Below are 21,091 nucleotides of genomic sequence, written 5' to 3'. Positions count from 1 at the left end.
CAAAATAAAAGCACACAAAATGCGAAACGGAGAATGGACAGAGGGAGAAACAAATAGTTCTGCAGCTGTGTATTCATACCTAAACTCAACCTTTACCCAAACGCTAAATCGAAGTCAGGCCGGGTCCACTCCCAGATGCCCTCACTCTCTAAAAATGTCCACAAATATGTTAAAAGTAGAATAAATACACGCGGTGTTTACAGATTTGTCCGTTACCTCATGGAAAAAGAGAAATGCACGTTCAGAAACGTTATTTTCTGCTGTTGTGCAAACCACAAAGCCAAAGTGATATTAGTGGTATAAAATTATGATTACTACATGCTGATGCTGAAACCGTATACATCTCTGGAGTTCAGGCTCGGAGGTAATGAAGATGAAGATGAAGGTCTCCTGCCAGGATTCTGCCTCAGCTGCACGGCCATTTATTCATGTTTTCACCAGCGTGCAATAACAGAAGTTAAATCAAAACCCGGGACCGGATCACGAGATGACGTGAAACCTGAGAGTTTCATTTCGGATCATTTGAACTTGTGAAATAACAGATTGTTTCCATTACGTCAGGAATCGTCACAATAGGCTGATAACGGGAAGTTAAGGGTCAAAGTTCATCACCTCCGCAAACAACAGTCTGAGACGTTCGGTCACAGCTCCTGAAGAACCCAGAGACTTCTCCACCGTGTGGTTCAGGATCCAAATCACAGGCACAAACACACGGGGGGGGGAAAACTCCCTCCTCATCTTTACCACAGAAAACAGAAGTTGATTACATCATGTCTGACCGATGGTGTGTGTGTGTGTGTGTGTGTGTGTGTGTGTGTGTGTGTGTGTGTGTGTGTGTGTGTGTGTGTGTGTGTGTGTGTAAGCTACACAAAAGGATACAACACAACCTCTGATCAGTGTGATGAAGATGGGGAACTAGAATCGTTCTGCTCTCTGAAAGTAAAGAGATGCACCAGTGGGTCTGAGGCTAACGTGCTAACTTCAACAGCTGCTAACGGGACTTTTAGCCTCTTCAAGAAAAAGTACATGTGGCCTCCTTTCAGCTTTAATTGTATTTAACTGTATTATTTTGTTGTACGCATTATAGCAGATGTGATATCAAATGTTTAGAAGTGAAATTCTGAATATAACTACGTCAGATCTTTATCATTTTTGCAGAAGAAACTGTTTAGTTACACACGTCACAAGTTGTAAAAATGTCTAATAATCATGATCATGACTGAAGACTCTACTTTTATTGTATCTTATTAAACATAAACATGCACCTGCAGACGAGCAGCTCTCGACATGTGTTCCAGCACCGGACAGATTAGCCGACAGAAGTCTCGTCCTTTAAGAAGCTCACACAGCAGTTTTACACAGTTGTTTTCATCGCCGTCAGTTTCGCACGAACTTTAACCGACAGCAGACGTCCGCACAACAATCTGCTGCTTTTCAATGAGTTAGTATTTCCAACGCTCGCAGCCCAGTTTGAAGTTACCACCCCAGCTGTTTGCCACCTGTCTGCGTGGCGTGCATTTCCTGCTTCGCTCCGCATGCAAGCATGTATTTCCACTTTGCGTCGCTGCCGTGCACGGGGCTGCGAAAACAGAAAACGGGATGTTTCGCCGATGATGCACTGAGCACCCCGCCGCCTCCGAGGAGAGGTCGCTGTCAATCGAGAACGTGCAGAGCAATTCAGGTTCTCATTTGAAACCAGAATCATTCCTCTGTTTAGCAAATACTGTGGTGGTTTGTAATTTGAGCCACTTCAAACAGTTTGACATTCGTGTTTATTCGACTTTCAGGGGCACAAAACAAACTCATTTCACTGGTGAATTATTCCGTCTATTGTTTCATTTGATCCCATGTTTATGAACATGCAGCTCATTGTGAGAATGGATCGTGTTGATAAAAGCCACATTTCCCACCGGGGGGAGAGTAAAAAATCCTCGAAGCCTCAGCCCCCAAACTGAGTGAGTGCACGAGCGTTACCCAACTGGAGCGAGACAGCTGCAACAATATCAGACTGGGGAGAGAGAGAGAGAGAGAGAGAGGAGAGAGAGAGAGAGAGAGAGAGAGAGAGAGAGAGAGAGAGGGGGGGTGAGAGGTCAGCGAGGTTCTATTTTTATCTCCTGCGAGTCGTGTCTCGGCTTGAATGGAGGCAAAGAAGCAAACAAGAACTGTGTTGAAAGGCGAGCGCAGGCAAATTATTTCATAACCTTGGCACACAGCAGGCTGCTGAATGCCAGTGTGTGTGTGTGTGTGTGTGTGTGTGTGTGTGTGTGTGTGTGTGTGTGTGTCAGTGAGTCAGTGAGTGTGTGTGTGTGTGTATGTTTGTTATCATGCTGCACTAGGACATCATCACAAACTCAAACTTCTCCAAAGCTCCACATGATGCATCTTCTCGTTGCAAAATTTACTGCTGCCCTAATTAGTTTTTCTTGATATCTTTCTATAGTTTGGCTCGTACCACTCGTTTGTATCACTGTGTGTGTGTGTGTGTGTGTGTGTGTCTTTTTTAGGGCACGTACTAAATTCAGTTACAGCTTTCTAACAACGTTTTTTGTCCCAAAACCACAATGTCTGCGTCAAACCAGAATCATCAGAGTTGCTCACACCGCCTGATGGTGATTTAGTTCCCTGGAATGTGTGTGTGTGTGTGTGTGTGTGTGTGTGTGTGTGTCTGTGTGTGTGTGTGTCTGTTTTACAGCTGTATTCTTGCTCCATTTGTGGCTGTGGTCACATTTAAATTCTGTCCTCTCCTGCAGGAACTATTTCAATTCAAGGAATTCTCTTTACAGAATCCTGGAGGCTGCAGTCGTGCTCGAGAAACGACTCTGAAAACCCGCACGTGATAAACTACAGCACCGGGGACGCCAGTGTGAGCGGCTGCACAACAGCAGGGAAACCGACATGCACAACAACACATCCTGTAACAACAAGAAGCCAAATCACTTCAGAAACTCCATCATAGAGAAACATACTGAAAATACCAGTTTACCACCAACAGCAACAAAAAAACAATAACTAAATGTTCTGCAGGTCACAACCCACAATGAGGTAAAACACCCCAGTGACCTGATTTCTACATATTCAACGACAGTATCTGAACTGGGACCAGCAGCTCCACAGTGTGAGCAGGGGAGGGCAGAGCAGCTTACCTGCAGGTCTGCACGTGCTCAGGTGGATTTCAGCCGGAGTCCCGAGTCCCTGGATGTGGGCTCACGAGGACGTCCTGGGAAAAAACGTGAGAGAGAGTGAGTGACACCAACAAGTCCTCACAGCCGACTTCCACTCAGACCTCCATGAAAACACAACATATCTAATATATATAGTTTATATCGTATAATATATTATACGATATAAACATGGTGAATTCCAGAAGATTACACAGTTTCAGCCAAAGTTACTAAAGTACATTTACTCAAGTACTTTATGAGTTACTGGTACTTTACTCTCCACAACAATTGTTTTGTGTCTGTGTGTGTGTGTGTGTGTGTGTGTGTGTGTGTGTGTGTGTGTGTGTGTGTGTGTTCTGAGGAAGCACAGTCACTATCGCAACAGGAAATAAACAGGATGTGGTGGAGGAAGTGGTCACTGGGGGTGTGATACAGAACCCTCCCCTCATCCTCACATTTTACAATTACACACACACACACACACACACACACACACACACACACACACACACACACACACACATGAGGAGAAACACAATAAGTGTTTTCTTAATGAGAAGAAAAGAGAGAGAGTGGAGGAAAGAGGTAAAACAGAGGGAGGGCGAGAAAGGTAGAGAGCAAAAGAAATGGGAGGAGAAGGTGGAAAAGAAAGATGGGACAGAAGGGGGAGTGGAAGAGAGGAGGCAAAAGAGAGATGGGAGGGAGAAGGGGGAGAAAAGAAAAAAGGGGTGAGACAAACAGTGGAAGAGAAGGAGGGGTGGATAGACAGAGAGGGGTGAGAGAGGGGAAGGAAGAGAGAGAGAATGAGGGAGGAGAGGAGAATGAAAAGAGAGGCAGAGGGGAAAGAGAGAGAGAGAGAGAGGGGTGAGAGAAACGACAAGGAGAAGAGGGGGTGAGGGTTAGAGAGAGAGAGAGGAAGGGGAAGAGAATGAGATATAGAAGGGCGAGAGACAAAGGGGCGACAGGAGAGAGAGAGAGAGAGAGAGAAAACTCACAAGCAGGAAAGTTCCTTCAATTCATCGAAATCGTCGTCCGTCACACACACACACACACGCACGCACACACACACACACACACACACACACACACACACACACACACACACACACACACACACACACACACACACACACACAGAGGGAGATCAGATTTTCCCGAGTCGTCCTTTTGCTCTGGTCTGGAAAAACTATGACCCTGTTTTTCTGTTTCATGTCTGTCAAAACAGTGTGTGTGTGTGTGTGTGTGTGTCTGTGTTTTCCGAAGAGGAAAATAAAGTCGTCCAGCTGTTCTGCGATGCCCCATTTCATAATTGGTTTATTCCAAACAACATGATCAGACTCCATCTGCGACGCAGCTCCTCGTCATGTTTTACCCGTGAGTCAGTTCTGCTCAGTGATCAGAACATCGGAGCTGCTGATCACCTGAGGGCGAAACTCAGTTTAATGTGAAGATCATTTCAGCATCAGGAGGAAACATCTCCTCTCTTCTCAGTCCGCTGACCTTTGACCCACAAGGTGAGGGCTGCAGCTACTGTTGAAGCTCATGATTTATTGTTGTGAATCCATTCATCTATTTAAAATGTATAAAAGCTCAATAACATCTTCAAATACTTAATTTACTGTCACATAAAATCACATGAGCTTCAGTAAAAGTACTAAATACTCCATAACAAGTTAACATAAACAATTATATTCAAGTAAAATAAGGACAAACAGTATTAAATGAAGTAATAAAACTAAAGTACTATGGCAAGTTTTTATTGTCAAATCTTGTTTTTTTACTTTGTGTGCACATGTACTTTTGTAATGAGCGTAACATGCACAGTATTTGTATTGTCAACGTGTGATACACTATTTAAAAGACTGTTATATATGAGTATTCAATAATTACTTTCATTATGGATTAATTTGCTATATGTTTTCTTGATTTATCAGTTGAGACGATTGTAAAGTTTCTGAAAATAGTGAAAATCGTCGTTAAACAAGAGGAAACAGGATTTTCTGTGGGACACGGACGATACTCGTTAACCATCCGTCGACTAATCTCAAAACCTGAATCGGCTCATTTTGGTGGTAAAACAGCTCCTGTCTCTCCTCCTGATCCTTCGCTCGCCCTTTAATCAAACCATTAAAACCATGTGAGCATGTGAGTAATTCCTGCTGACCACATTTCTCTCGTTCAACATCTTTCCACAAGACGGAGAGATCAAGGTGCAGCGGAGACACACGAGGGCAACGCCGAAACAAAGAGTTGTGGAATATTCCTCTGTTGATTTTCCGTTCATTGTCGACTGGGAAGTCAAACGGCCTCCGGCTGAGGAAAAACTGGGATTCTATTCTCATCTCTTCCCTTTTCTCTTTCTCTCTCCTGCAGTGAACCCGTCGACGACTCACATTTCTGTTTGCATCCTCGTCCTGCTCCTGTATCTCCCCTGCTCCTTCCAGCTGTGTCCCAGGAAACCAAACACACCAGCGCTCAACCATCTCCCATAGAAACTCTGCAGCTCAACCTCTGACAGGCCCAAGAATCCAGTTTCCAGAGAAACACACAAACTCACTTTGAATCATCATACTCCGATTGATTCTTTTATTCAACAAATCAGTTCAGTAAAAATCTGCAAACACAAATGTTATGTGATGGTTTCACGTAATCCTCGTCAAACCATCAGCTACTTTTTTCTTTTGTTTGGTTCGTGTCCCAACTGCTAACATGGAGGAGGCAAGGTTTACGACCTATACTGCAGCCAGCCACCAGGGGGCGATCCAGATGTTTTGGCTTCACTTTCGGGATACACACACAGTTTTGTGCATGAAACTGATTGAAACAAAACTGGAGACGAAATAAAAAATATACTTAAAAATATTCACGCACTGTTTGAAAACAACAAACAATCAACAAACTTCTTCGAACTGAAAAGTCAACTGACGCAAATGTGACTAAACAACCAAATAACATCCAGTCGTTCTGCCGACGGTTTTCTCAGCTATCGTTTCTCTGCTGCCGCGCTCGGACTGAAAACTGTCAGAGAGGCACTTTGGGAGTTTTATGGTCGCGAGGCAGCGAAGAGGAGGAGGAGCAGTTTTTATTCCACTGTTAAGCTGCTCATTATGAAGCTAGACAACACACACACACACACACACACACACACACACACACACACCACACACGCACGCACACACATAACCTCCCACCTGACACAAACACACACATGAACACATGTAGCTTTGCCTCTTTAGACACACACACACACACAGACCGCAGAGGAATTTCCTAGTTTCATATAAAACTGATAATGGGATGTGTCCCAGCGGGAGCGGAAAATCAGAGGTGACTTACAAGCCTCCACATTCCAACCCCCCCCCCACACACTCGTGCACTTGAACACACACACACTCACACACTGAGGTTTGAGAGAGCAGACAGAGAGACAGAGAAAGTTTGGCAGAAGGAAAACCGTTAACTCTAAGTTTCCATGTCTTCGCGGCGGCAGGCCTCTTCGCCGTATTTCTCTGGTTTGACGCGGAGGGAAGTGGAGGCAGATGAGCCGGAGGAGTGAGGAGCGTCTGCAGTGTCTGAACATGTTGCTGCAACGTGCAGCGGCAGTTACAGTTGGATTCAGATGAAGGATAAGAAAAAGAGCAGAGGAGAAAGTCAAGAGAGCGTGAAAAAAGAGTGAGATGGAATAAGAAAGTGCAGGAGAGCTCCAAGGAAATAAAAGGAGCAGGAAGAGGACAAAAAAAAAGTACAGGAGGGGCAAGACGAATGGGAGAGAGGGAGAGACAAAGATGACAGGAAGAGAAGAGCGAGAGCAAAACAGAGAAGACGAGTAATGGAGCCAACATGCGAGGAATGGATGAAGAATGTTGGAGAAAAGAGGAGTGATAAGAAACAAGTCCTCTTCTGCTCATCCCTCAGCATTCTGCTCTTCTTCTTCTAACCTTTGTTCCTTCGCTCAACTTTACTTTCATCTCCCATCATCCTTTCATCTGCTGGATCTTCCTCCCCTCGTGTTAGCCTCCTCATCACTCACACGTTGCTCACACTGCAAAAATGTCCCGTCAGATTTAAGTGAAAGCATTTTTCTGATATGAGGAAATGTAGCTTTGCCTGAATACAGGAACTATGATTATCAGTATTTCTTTACCTTCAATCACTCCATCTTCCTGCCCTCCCTTCATCTCCAGCTCCTCCACTCCTCAATTCTTCACGTCATCATCCCTCTATCTCTCCTCCAACTCTCCATATTTTCCTTCCGTCATTTCTTCTTTCCCCTTCATCAATTTTATCATCTGCACCTCTGTCACTCATCCACCCGTACATTAAATCATCATCCCTCCATTTCTGCCTCTATCACTCTCTCTCTCCGATTCATCCACTCGTCCATCTGCTCCTTATTTCACTTCTCTCGCCACATCGTGTTTTCATTTCTTCCTCCATCGCTCCGGTTACGTCTTTCCCTTCCGTCACGTCACCTTCCATCTGTTTCTCCCTCAATCACTCCGTCCGTGACTCCTTCTTATCACTCACTCCCTTTCCCGGTCATCCCTTTATTCTCTGCTTCCTTCACTCCCCATAACTCCTCTGCCCTTTTCCTCTCCTCCTCCGTCGCCCCCTCCTTGACTCCCTCGCACCGTCGCTCCACCTTCGGTTCATTAGTCTTTGATCGCTCTTTTAATCCAATCTCTCATTCTTTACCTCCACCGTCCCCTCTTCACTTTACCCTTTCCCTCCTTCCAACAACCTCCATCCCTCCTTCCATTCTGTTTCATCCCTCCTTCCTTCCTCCCTCCCTCCATATGCATCTCTTCCTCTTCTGTCATCACTCCATCATGAAGCTCTGTTTGCCAGGCGACCAGAGGCTATGATATGCTGCCACTACCTGCTGTGTGTGTGTGTGTGTGTGTGTGTGTGTGTGTGTGTGTGTGTGTGTGTGTGTGTGTGTGTGTGTGTGTGTGTGTGTGTGTGTGTGTGTGTGTGTGTGTGTGTGTGTTGATGTGTGTGTGTGAGGTCCTGGCAGCTTCTGTAGCACAGAAGGTAAAAGGGGCTTATACCTGCAGCGAGAGAGAGAGATGAATGTAGAGAAAATGGACGTCAAGGCGATACAGCCACCTGTCCTCCTCAGGTGTGTGTGTGTGTGTGTGTGTGTGTGTGTGTGTGTGTGTGTGTGTGTGTGTGTGTGTGTGTGTGTGTGTGTGTGTGTGAAGACAGCGGAAACTTGTGTTCAGTAATGTAGGTCAGATGGAAAGATGGATACGTGTCAAAGAGGAAGAAGAAAACAAACGATGCAAAATGCAGATTTAGACGGAGCGACTGACGTTATATCAAATAATTAAATCGAAGTGGGTGTTTTAAACTCTTGATTAAATATTTTCTATGGTTTTCATTGCAAAAAACCCGTTTCTCGCCTTTTTCTTGTGAAAATCCTCTCACGTTTATAAGAAAAGATCAAATTGTTGACGCCGTCAAAGAACAACAAGACTTCACATCCGGTCCTGACGTGACAATCACTCTGAAAAGGTTTGATTACTCAGGTATGTTTAAATTCCATCTCATTAAAACGTACTGTGTAGTTTAGTCGAGCTTTACTGTCGAGTTACAGATCAAATCACACGTTAAAAAGAAATCTGATCACAGAAGTGATCCAGAAAGTGAAATGAACTTATAGAGCTGACACCAAATTAAAACGATCAACCTGAATATCAGCAGAATATTCAAGGAAAGGAGAAAACCTGATCAAATGAGTGTGATTTACTTTTGACCTCATACCTCAACGTTCCATTTAATCAAGCTGCACTAAATTTAGATTTCAGTTCCCTCAACATGTGAAGATGCTCTTTGAGAAGTCAGTGAAGATGACAAGAAATACACAACCGACAAAGCAACTGACTGACCAAGAATCTTTAAAACTATAAACTACTCGTATGAACACTCATTATAACACACTGCGCTTCCTGGTGGCCGGAGCTGATTTACATGCTGACACTGTTTCATTGGTAAACGACCGGACTTCACCACAGTTTCTTCAGTGCATTGCAAACAGTATTGAAATGATTTGTTTGCATATTATGCAAAAAAACAGGAAAAACACATTCTCTAAAAACACTGAGCTGCTCTTTGGTAGAAAAGGAGTTTTAGACGTGAATCACATAAAACATAAAAACTAACGTCGCCTCACACGTGTCCAAACAATTAAAGGAATCATTCACATTTCTCAAGTGTATTTTGTCCCGTTTGGTGAATAAATCTGTGAGTTATGGTCACATGATTTGTGACATCACACTGATCTTGACCTCTGACCTCCAGTCAAGATGGAGACAAAGAGATCTTTGTTGTCAGATATCATTATTTGTGCATTAGCAGCTGCAGCTAAAACATATAACATGTAATTAATCGTGGTCGAGAAACAAGATCCTCATCTTTGGAGATGGGCCGAGGTCTCAGACACATCTCAGCCGACTCCAGAACATCACACAGCCCGTGCACGTAAACACCCACACGTGCACAGCAAACACACACGTGCGCATACCAGGGGCAGAAGCAGCACACTTCACTGTCTGAGAATTTGTGAATGGAAAAATGGTTTAACACACTTGGCCGACCAGCAGGACTTCCTACGCTTCTCTCAGGGACGACTGGAGGGACTGTCTGTCTCCGTCTGTCTATACGTCCACTTCTCTGTCCTCTGTCCATCTGTCCGTCCACTCGTCTGTCAGACTCCTTGTTTCTTTACCAGTCTCATCTCTCGTCTCACTATTTGCCTGCACGTCTGGATGTTTTTCTGTTTGTCTCTATTTCTCCGTCTGTCGTCCTCTCTGTTTATATTTCTGTCTCTAGATCTTTTTCCACATTTTGTACTTGTCCATCTGAACGTCGACTTGTCTCTCTGCCTGCTTCAGATCCCCCTGACTTCCTCTCTCTGTGTCTGTCTGCATGACGGCCTGTCTCATGTTTGTGTCTGTCTGTCACTTTATTTGTCTTTTCCATCGACACTGTTTACTGAACTGTCTGTCAGTCTTTTTCCAGAGAACCACACAGACGGCTGCATTTTTTCCACCGTCTCTTTCTCTCCGTCTGTCACAGAATCCACAGTACCACCAAAAGACTTATAATAAGGCATAAAAATAAAAGGTCAGAGGTGATGGATGATTGAATGACAAGGGGGAAATTGAGGGGAGGGCAATCAAGGAGAAAGTATAGTTTTCAAAATAAAAGTCTTTCTAAGGCTCACAAGTGATGAGAGAGACAAAGTAGAAAGATGTGAGAAGAAACACAGGAGAGGAGGCAAAATACAAATAAAAATGATAATATGTCAATAAGGATGAACTGAGATTACGGAAAAAAGACGAGAGAAAAGGGGGGGGATGGAGGTGAAGGAAAAGAACTGAAAGAAACGACAAGAAAAAGAGAAGGAATCAGATGAAAAAGCAAAAGTTAAGAAGAGATGAAAGAAGATTTAAAAAAAAAGAATAAACAAGATGAGAAAATGCTCCCAAGGTCGCTGTAATCGCAACTGTGTGTGTGTGTGTGTGTGTGTGTGTGTGCGTGTGTGTGTGTGTACACTAGAGTAACTTGTTATGCAAGGAAGGTCCCAGCAGCGAGGGAGACATGAAACATAAACACAAACACACACTCACACTGAGTTCAACCTGTTTTCTTGTAAATCTCTCTGTGTGTATGTGTGTGTGTGTGTGTGTGTGTGTGTGTGTGTGTGTGTGTGTGTGTGTGTGTGTGTGTGTGTGTGTGTGTGTGTGTGTGTGTGGCACCCCTCGGTTAATGGAGGGAACTGACACCACTGTGTGAGACAGTCAGCTGTCCAGTGTGTGTTTGTGAGTGTGTCCATTAACAACAGTGCCCCAGGAGAGATAGATAGATAGATAGATAGATAGATAGATAGATAGATAGATAGATAGATAGATAGATAGATAGATAGATAGATAGATAGATAGATAGATGGATAGATATGGATAGATAGATAGATGATAGATATAGATAGATGATAGATGATAGATAGATAGATAGATAGATAGATAGATAGATAGATGGATAGATGGATGGATAGATAGATAGATAATGAAGTGGTTCATGTCGCTGTCACTCACGGCTGCTGCATCGCCACGACAACAGCAGACGAGGACATCCCCCCTGCCCGGTTGCAACAAACTACACACACACACACAGAATCACACACAGAACACACACAGACACACACAGGAGATCACCCCCTTAACAGACTGAGAAACAGAAAGAGAGGAAGAAGACACAGATACAGACAGATAGATAGAGAGATAGATAGATAGATAGATAGATAGATAGATAGATAGATAGATAGATAGATAGATAGATAGATAGATAGATAGATAGATAGATAGATAGATAGATAGATAGATAGATAGACAGACTGTGAACCAACCTGGCCAGCTCTCTCTCTCTCTGTCACCGAAAGCATGTCTCCGTTTTCTAACTCCCTTCTTCCATTACCACGGTAACAGACACACTGACCGGCCGACCCTCTCACACACACTTTCACACTCTGTCTTACTCTGTCACACACACACACACACACACACACACATACATGCACTCAAGTTTAAACTCCCATGATGTCCAGTCCGTCAGCAGCCATCCATTCATCCACCCATCCGTTCCTCCGTCCGTCCTCCACTCTGTGTTTACATCTGAGTGTGCTCACTTGTTCACCAGGCAGACAGCCCTGTGTGTGTGTGTGTGTGTGAGTGTGTGTGTCTGACGGAAGGTGCTTGTGTGTGTGTGTGTGTGTGTGTGTGTGTGTATAGCAGAGTGGGAGCCCTAGAGAAACACTCCTCTTGCCACAGGAGTAAAGCCCAGGCATGACGCAGAGCCAGAAATAGATGGAGGGGCCCCGGCTGGGGGGGAGGTGCCGGGACAACACACACGGCACTTCTGCATGGACTCGTACACACACATACACAAACACACACTTATACTGTACATATATATACTGTTTACACTACACATTTAAGGGGAAAACTTGAATTCACACATGCACTGAGACGTGAGAAAGCCTCTCAACAGTGCTGCATGTTTTTGTCCATATATCATAGTTCACAGTGTTTATATCCTTTAGAACACTTTGTTTCTCTCACTTTACGTATGACAACACGAATAATGGTAATATTATCAAACTACACATTTATGTACAGTAGAGGTGACAGGACGGATTTCCATGAAACTTGTTTGAAGGATGTGGAGTCAGAGACACTTTCACTGATGTCCGGGGGAATAATCATCACATTTAGAGAACTGATTTCTATGAGTGTGTGTTGTTTGGTGCAGCTTCATTGTTGATATTGAATATTTTCCTTCAGTAAATAATCTTAATGCTTCTTCCACCTCAGTGCAGGGATGTGATCACACAGGAGCAGGAGTAGACTCATATACAGACTTAGAAATGACCCCTGTGTCTATACACTCACTGTGTGTGTGTGTGTGTGTGTGTGTGTGTGTGTGTGTGTGTGTGTGTGTGTGTGTGTGTGTGTGTGTGCGTTGTGTGTGTGTGTGTGCGTGTGTGTGTGTGTGTGTGGGGGTTTGCAAACCTCATTGCTATGCAGCTCGTGCCTGGTTAAACTCCGATGTATACACTATGTATTATGAATGTCCGTACTCACACATACACAAAGTATCATGAATTATGTACACGTGCAGCCTGCAACTATAAATAGTCCCTCTGCTGTTTAACTTCAGAAGAAAAAGTATTTTTATCGTTGTTTTCTGTTGGTGGAGAATATCGACCGGTGTGAGTCTGTATCTGTGAACTATAGCCTTAAAGAACAAACAATGAAGAAGAGATGTGTATTCATATTAATTGTTGTTGTTGATTTCTATGGTTGTGTTTATGTTTTCTTTGTCTTTATAGTTATTTATAACTTCTCAATTTGTTTCTGAAACACTTTTTCCTCTTATCTCCCCGACAGCTTCCTGTGAACAACTTCCTCCTCGCAGGACTTTAACGAACACGAACAATTTCAATCAGACTCAATAAAATGATTGGCTGTCGATAGTGAGACGTTAGCGATCCAGTCATGGAAACTCGTCGGAGGAGGGACGTATCGTAAAACTTTTCCAGGATTATAAAACCCTTTGATATCGGTATCAGCATAAATCCACATGGTTATGGATCAAATTATTCATAAAGAAGTAAACAGCCGTTTGTAAACATTAAACAACAGACATGTAGTTTTGTAAGGAGGCCAAATATATGTCTGTTCTCTCCTCAGCATTAACTGCAGCTCCAGAGCTTTTTGTGTTGACTCTCTGCTATCACACAACACAGATTCATTAATGTCCACACACACACACACACGCAAACACACACACACACACACACACACACACACACACACACACACACACACACACACACACACACACACACACACACACACACACACACACACACACACACACTGCTGGTTACGAAACAGCTGTTGAGTCGAAGGCTCTGCATGTATCTGAGCAGTGAGAGTGCAGCTTACATGAATACTTGATCATATCTGGATTGCTCTCAGTCTGAAAATATATAATCCGCCTTGTTAGGATCACTCAGCATGAGGGCGGAGCGAGGGAGAAAAGAGAGGAGGAAGAGAGGGATGATGGAAGGAAGAAAACTGTCAATGTGAAATGGATCCAGAGCCTGAAGCACATCGTGGTTTTAACCAGATGAAACAGTGTTAGCGCTCAGCAGCTACAGCTCTGACAGCGCTTGTTATCTAATGTTGTCGCGTCATGTTCACATCACCTCAGCAGGATAAGTGACGACTTACACAGACTGGTCACCGGTTATTTCAGCTCCTTTAACTTCTTACAGATATAAATACGTTCTGGAGGTTAGTTCGTCTGAAACTCTTAATATTTGTTGTAGTTAGTTAATAGTATTTACAGTATTGTCTATAAAATATAATGTGAATGCAGGATAAACAATAATCAATGCTGCATTTATGTATTGACAAAGGGTTGAGTGTCGAGCTGCAGATTTGGATCCTGAGAGAGAACGTAAAGCTCTGAATGGAGGACGTTTGTCTTTTGTAGCTGCTACGACCCACTATACCCACTTCTCTTCTTCTTTGTTAATGGGGAATATTAATTTCCTGTATTCCATCTTCACTGGATTAATATTTGATGATTAAATATGACTCGGAGCGTCTCCAGCCAGGCTCCGTCTCAGTCTTTGTCTCGCTGCCGTTTCACTTTCTGTCTCTTTAAATGTGGTTTACTTCTTTGTCTTTTGTTTCTGTGTCTTTCACTTTTTTCTCTCTATGTATCGGTCTTTCTTCTTTAGTCCTATATCTTCCTCTCTGTTCCTTCCTTGCTGTTCTTCCTTTCCTTGTTTATTGTAAATATCGATCTGTTTCTGTTTCACTCTTTAAATTCCTCTTTCTCAGTGTTTTATTTTCTTTCTCCCTCTCATCTCTCTCGTTCAGTCTGGTGGTTCCTGAGTGAGGGGCTCCAGCCGGAAACGCCAACCAGCAACAGTTGTTTTAACACATTTGATATCCAGCAGCCAGTCGTGGGTGGATTTAGCCAATGAGAAGTCAGCATGCTACTTTGTATAATTTTGTGCAGCGCTATTTGAAGCCCTATTTGGCTCATGCTTGCTCGTGCTGTCATCCATAAAGTTTTTACCACCCACGCAGACAGTGAGACCTCATGGTTCCAGCTGTAGTTGTGCACTAACCTGCAAGTATCATGCAATGGTGTTCTGCCTCTCATGCGCAAGTCTGAATTTTTGCGTGGGATCTAAATAAGTTCTTCGGTAGGTCGTCATCCGACAGTTTTATAGTCTCAACATGTCGTTTCCTTCTCGCTCCTTCTGCACAAACTAAAGTTTTCTTATTCTAGAGCAGCAAGTCACTAGTTAACTGACAAGCATACACAAGTACTTGTACAGACATTAATTTACATGCACGTACACATACCTGCATGCAAACAACCGAGAATGCCTGCAAGTGCCAACATGTGGAGCGTTACACACACAGACACATAAAAACACATATTCGAACGCACACAGACACACACACACACACACAAGCTTAACAACATTTAAAATGCATAGCAACACACACACTTCACTGCATGCCTGCAAGCTTACTCATAAAATAATGAACAAACGAACAAACGAACACACACACACACACACACACACACACACACACACACACACACACACACACACACACACACACACACACACACACACACACACACACACACACACACACACACACACACACACACACACACACACACACACACACACACCTCTATAGACAACAGAGAGCAGCCGGTATCTTAAGCGAAGCAGAGAAAATGCAAGAGTTGTTCTTTCCACAGCAGAGTTTCCCTGCAGCAAAGCACCATGGGAAACAGCGTGCTGTGAAAACGCCTGAGAGACCCTCGCACAAAAAAAATAAAAATTGAAATAGTTTAGAATTAGTTTTCTTCGTGTTGTATTTGACAGCAACTGCAACTGTAGTTCATATTTTATATCTTTTGAGGTGAACGTTGATTCTCTTCTTTGTCGTTTACTTCTGTTTGACACTGTTAAAATGTTTTATCAAAGTCAATAAAGCTTTCGTTTGAGTGAATTGAGTGAGAGAAAGGGAGCGGGACCACTTTAGCCCCTAAGCCACAGGGGGGATCCAGTCGAGTGTTATGCAACCAAGCCATGCTAACACACACAGACACACACACACACAGGCCAGCTGTCCCTGACTCCAGCAGTGAAAACTATCTCTCTTTTTGTCCATCTCTGCTTCCCCGTCTTTCTCTTCCTCTTCCTCTTCATCTGCCTCCATCTCTATCTGTGTCTTTGTCAAAGCGTTTATACAACATGGCCAAAAGCATGTGGACACACACCTGCCCCCTTTTCATGGTTTGGCATTGGCCCATTTAAATCCAGTAAAGAAATGGCAGTAGGAGTTTGGTGTGGATGATACCGAGCTCAGGCCTGAACCCATCCAAGACCTTTGGGATGAAGTGGAAGCGAGAGCCAAACCTCGTCCCTCAACATCAGCGCTGGACGTCACTGACGCTCTTGTGACTCAAATCCCTGCAGCCAGGTTCCAAAACCTGGCAGTAAAACTGAAACCAGAGGAGAAGAGGCTGATGCAGCCGCACGTTCATGCTCACCGGTTTGGACAAACACATACGTGGTGTGTGTCCGCAGACGTTTGACCATAGTGTGTCTCATTTCCTTAAGTTTTATCTCTCCTCAGTTCTTCCTCTATCCTTTCACCCTATTTCCTCATCCTCACCCATCACTTCACACCCTCTCTCTCTCTCTCAGCATGTCACTCTACAGGGTGTCATGTTGCCCGCGGCACCTGTCGCCCCCTGGGGGTAATACACTCGCACACGCAGACAAACACTTGACTCGACTTACTTGAAAAGGCGCTGCTCGTTATTAGAAGTCTTGCAGTGTATATGGGGGGCTTCCCACTTTTAACAATGGCAACACGCACACACAAACACGCACCCGTATGCCAGCAGCCTTCGCAGCATGGCCGAACGAAGACAAAGCACAATACCTCAAGTTCACCCTCATTAAAGACAATCCTGCCAGCCTCACACACACACACACACACACACACACACACACTCAGAGCAGTAGCTGGCTGTGCAGGTACAGCTGACAACAGTGGCTGACGTCAGCTCTTAAAGGTTACCATAAACTTCCCTCAGTGGAAAACACAGCAGAGCCAGCCTGATTACAAAAAATAGAGTGTTTACCCCAAACGTCTGTTCATTAAAATTAACGAGCCAAACCTCAAAACACAAAGGTTATGCCCGACACTAAGTACAGAAAATCAACACAATAATCCCACATACCTGATTCCTGGACCAGGGAAGGAACACCTGTGACATGGTCCCATAATCTGAGCCCTGAGGAGACAGAGAGGAGCAAATCAGGACAAACATTTATGAGACCTGTGTCCATGCTTCTGTTTTCATCATACTTGGCCAAACTTCCCCAAAGCTTCAACAGTATTTGTCTTAATGATTGTAAATGATTGTAATTTTTAAATTGTTAGTTTTTAAAATTGAGTGATTCCTATCCCATGAGCTTTTTTGTAACGTTATGATATTGTATAATGTCTCTGTGTTTTATTTTGTCCATATTCAAAGAAGAACTGTTATCTATAGCTGGAGTAGAAAGTTTAATTTGGACATTTAGAAATATTTGTACATTTATGGCTCATTTAAAAAGATTTACATCTTGGCCTTGGATTTGAGAGTTGTTGGTTGTTTTGTTTGCTAGAAATCACACAACTGTTCTTAACATAAGATCGATTGTAAAAAGCTTAAGGACCAAGAGTACAATCAGGATTTAAGTGGTCAACTTACACATAATGATCTCTGCAGCTTTGGACAATTAAGATCAACTTGAAAAGGGGCACCAGCTTCTTTTGGAGCACATTTGGATTTAGTTTAATTACATTGATCAGGCTCATCACCTGAAGCCTCACACGGGGCACCAACATAAATACTGTATGTAGCATTTTGGCAGATTTTCACACATTTTAGAAAGAGGTGCCGGACCTATTGGAGCAAATTTGAATGAATTCACTAGTCATCAGTCTCAGACTCTCCTATGCATTGATCAAGACATGATATATGGCTCCTATGATCCTCGTGTGAAAGGCAGCAGTCGGGTCTGAAGGCACCAGGATAGTTTCCTGAATGAAGAACTGTTTCTGCACTATGATGTGGTTTAGAACCAGATGGGAACATTTCATAAATGCCACGGTTATTTAAAGATGTTTGCAACTGAATAAAAACTGCTCTTTCAAGGTGGATTGGAATTGGCCTGAGGTTAGATCAGATTTTCTTTTTGATAAGACGTTTAAAAGTGTCTGTAACACACTCCGACATCAGAGAACAGAATAATTGTCCTGAGTATTAAAAACCTCTTTGAGTATGTGAGAGTGAATTCTTTCTAGAGGGCGATTTGTAGGCCTCTGATAACAAGGAGAATGACACAGACTCAAAGTGATGGAGGTCAGCTGGGCACGAGGACAGAAAGTCTATAGGGGGGAAAGTTAGCCAACTCCTAAAGGCCAGATAAGGATCCTGTCTGGGTAGCAGGACAGAGAATCTGGAAAGAATAAATATGCATATTTTACTCTATTTTTTTATATTGTACGCTCCATTACTAGACAAATGACTTTACATATAATTCCTTTAAACACAAAAACAGTAACGTTATCTTCTGATTATACAACATTGATCTATTATTATCAGCAATACGAGGCTCTGCATTAATTTTAGGTTGGACCTTGGTGACAGCCACCTGTCTCCCTCTCTATCTGTTTGTATTTCCGTCTGTCGGCTCAGCTGTTTGTCTCCGCGTGTCGTCCAGTTCAGGCTTGCCCCATGAAGCTAAAATTATTCGGGGCTGTCCCCACGGACACTCCAGCTATGTGTCCGTTTCAGGGAAGCAACTTTGGTCCCAGAGACATCAGGGGTATCCAGTTTAGTGTTACACTAGTAAACTACGCCGGGACGCACACACACACACACACATGCACACATGCACACACACACACTCACACACACACACAGCTACTAGGCCTGTGTCAGGGTGAAGGGGGCAGAGCCGTCAATCACAGCTGACTGAGCCAAACTAACCCACCAGCCTAAATCTGCGAGTCGCTTTTACTGTTTCACGAGCCACCTACATGCTGAAGAAATGGAGCGTCACATGACTGTTGGTGTCCAGTAACTTTACCCAACGTAAGAGTGTTAGATCAGAATCACAGTGAATGATGATCCTCTCCAGCCCGGATCAGTTCCTGGAAGGATTTATCAAAGTACCAGCCAACTTCAGTCTCATTTGAGTCTAATCTTTTCCAACATACCCTGGCATCAAACTCAGCACCACTTCCCTGATGCGTTTTCCAGCAAATTCTAGTAGAACTGCTTCTATCCATTTTAAAAAGGTAATTTCGGTGTCATTTGCGCCCGTTCATCATTCATGTGCCTTCGTCCACCTGAGAAAGAGACGAAGATCCGTGTGGAAATAAAGAAAAGAAGCTTTTTTCTCATTTGAATCTGTCTGGAGATCCAGGAGCAAGATTTACAACTTACCAGGAGCGGTCCAACCTGGACGGAGCCGCTCTATTATACCCGGGTAATGACATATTTGGGTCAGGATTGTGCTGACGGGATGGTTACGGTCCAACACCTAACTTGGCTCTGCCCAGAATGAAATAAATACACCTGACAACTACTTCAACGCTGAGTTATTGATACCAGTCTGGTGCCATCACACCTGCAAATAGACCAATGTTCAAATCTACGCTCATCAACTATATTTGGAAACTCACGCTGCAAAGAATGTCTCGAAAACTCCTGCACTTTAAGAAGTGGAACGGCAGGAAACTGTCTGGAACCATGAAGAAAATATCTGTGAGTTTTAAAGAAGCTGATTGGATGAAGCCTGTTTTGTGTTTATGCTAAGCTACAGTGCTCGTTCCACATAGTAAATACACAGACAGGAGAGTGGCACCCATCTTCTCAATAAACTCTGAGAAAGAAAGTAAATATCTACATCTGTGTTTTAACAGTTTTCTTTGAGGTAACCAGGATTGAATGTGTGTCACAGGGAAATCTGTTGTAACGATAACTATAAAAAACACTAATCAATGATCTAAATAAGCTTCATTAATCCAATAAGACCGGATGCTACTCTCCCTCTAGAGCCGGAAGAGACGCAAACATCCGCAATGTCATCATTTCCAGAACATGTGACTAATGAAATACATCGGGATTTGCTGAAAAACTTATTGGAAAAGAATAAGAAAGAAAAATATGGACCATTTCTTTATTTTGTGTATCATTCGGCTGAGAAATTAAAAGGTTGTTAAACGTTGTAAATTCTGTCGGCTCTTCAGAAAAGCCTCATGTTTTAAGTGATTGTGTTCAAACGATGCTGAGGTTTTACAGCGAGTTCTAATTCTGCGGCCTCAGGTCTTAATGGGTTCAGGGACGATAAAAACGTTAAGACTAACATCAGTGTTATCTGCTGGAAAACATGAAATCTGCAGCAGAACCACAGTCGATGCAAAACTTCTCTCAAAATCAAGCATTCAGTCGTAGCTGTAGCTCTGATCAAATCTAAAATGATAGAACTTCCTGATTTGATGTTGTTGTTGTATTGTGTTTCACAAAATGATGCATCGAAAGATCAAATTGAGAATCATTTTGTTGAGGAACTCTCCCCCTGAGCCGACAGGAGGAGAAGCTGCCAGCCCGGCTCTGTTTGTGTCAGTCAGTCAGCCAGCGCTTCGTTAACTAATTAGTGAGCTCGTTTATCTCATTAGGCTCTGATTGATCTGCCAGCTGATGGACTGGCAACCGGGCGCCCTGTGTGTGTCTGTTGTACGTCAGACGGAGCGAGCTAATCGATATTAACAACGCAGGGAAGAGTTTAACTGTTACGCAACCTCATTATCTGGCAGTGACTGTGCAGGAGGGGGGGTGGGGGGGGAAGGATTCCAGCGTTACACCAATGTCAGCAGAAGGGCAGCCTTTCCTGTTAGCGGCAGGATATTAGCTCAGATAGCACGGCGAGCTGGTCATCGGGTGATATCTGATGGTCAGGGCTCAGCTGGATTCACACGTTTAACTGTGTGTGAGCCTGACGGACACACATACACACACACACACAGACACACACACACACACACACACACACACTGTATCAAAATGAGTGTGAACATACACAATTGATGACTTGTGTATTGCTCATAGTGCTGATAAAGTGATCTCTACTGGGATTATTGTGTTAATTAGATGTGAAACAGAAAGTAAATTAATTAATGAGCCCAATTAAACCCAAAAAAGAGAATTGATTAATCATTTAAGTCATTAATTAATATAAATTAATACAAATT

The 21,091-nt window shown here is 43.4% G+C and overlaps 1 protein-coding gene across 3 annotated transcripts in view; it reads right to left on the bottom strand.

Annotated features, from left to right (window-relative positions):
- hivep2a (HIVEP zinc finger 2a) overlaps window positions 1–21,091 on the bottom strand; it is a 77,361-nt gene that overhangs the window by 36,331 nt on the left and 19,939 nt on the right. The window contains exons 3-4 of one of the 3 annotated variants that reach the window (XM_035143526.2): window positions 17,025–17,078; window positions 3,144–3,217 (exon numbers count right to left, since the gene is read on the bottom strand). The gene's annotated coding sequence lies outside the window, so the exon portion shown is untranslated. Of the gene's footprint in view, window positions 1–3,143; window positions 3,218–11,571; window positions 11,926–17,024; window positions 17,079–21,091 lie in introns of those variants that run through there. The other 2 variants (XM_047337989.1, XM_047337988.1) reach the window with 2 other exon arrangements.

This window comes from Hippoglossus stenolepis, chromosome 20, assembly GCF_022539355.2.
Source record: "Hippoglossus stenolepis isolate QCI-W04-F060 chromosome 20, HSTE1.2, whole genome shotgun sequence".
Taxonomy (NCBI): Eukaryota; Metazoa; Chordata; class Actinopteri; order Pleuronectiformes; family Pleuronectidae; genus Hippoglossus; species Hippoglossus stenolepis.
This window is presented reverse-complemented; position numbering and strand designations above follow the sequence as displayed.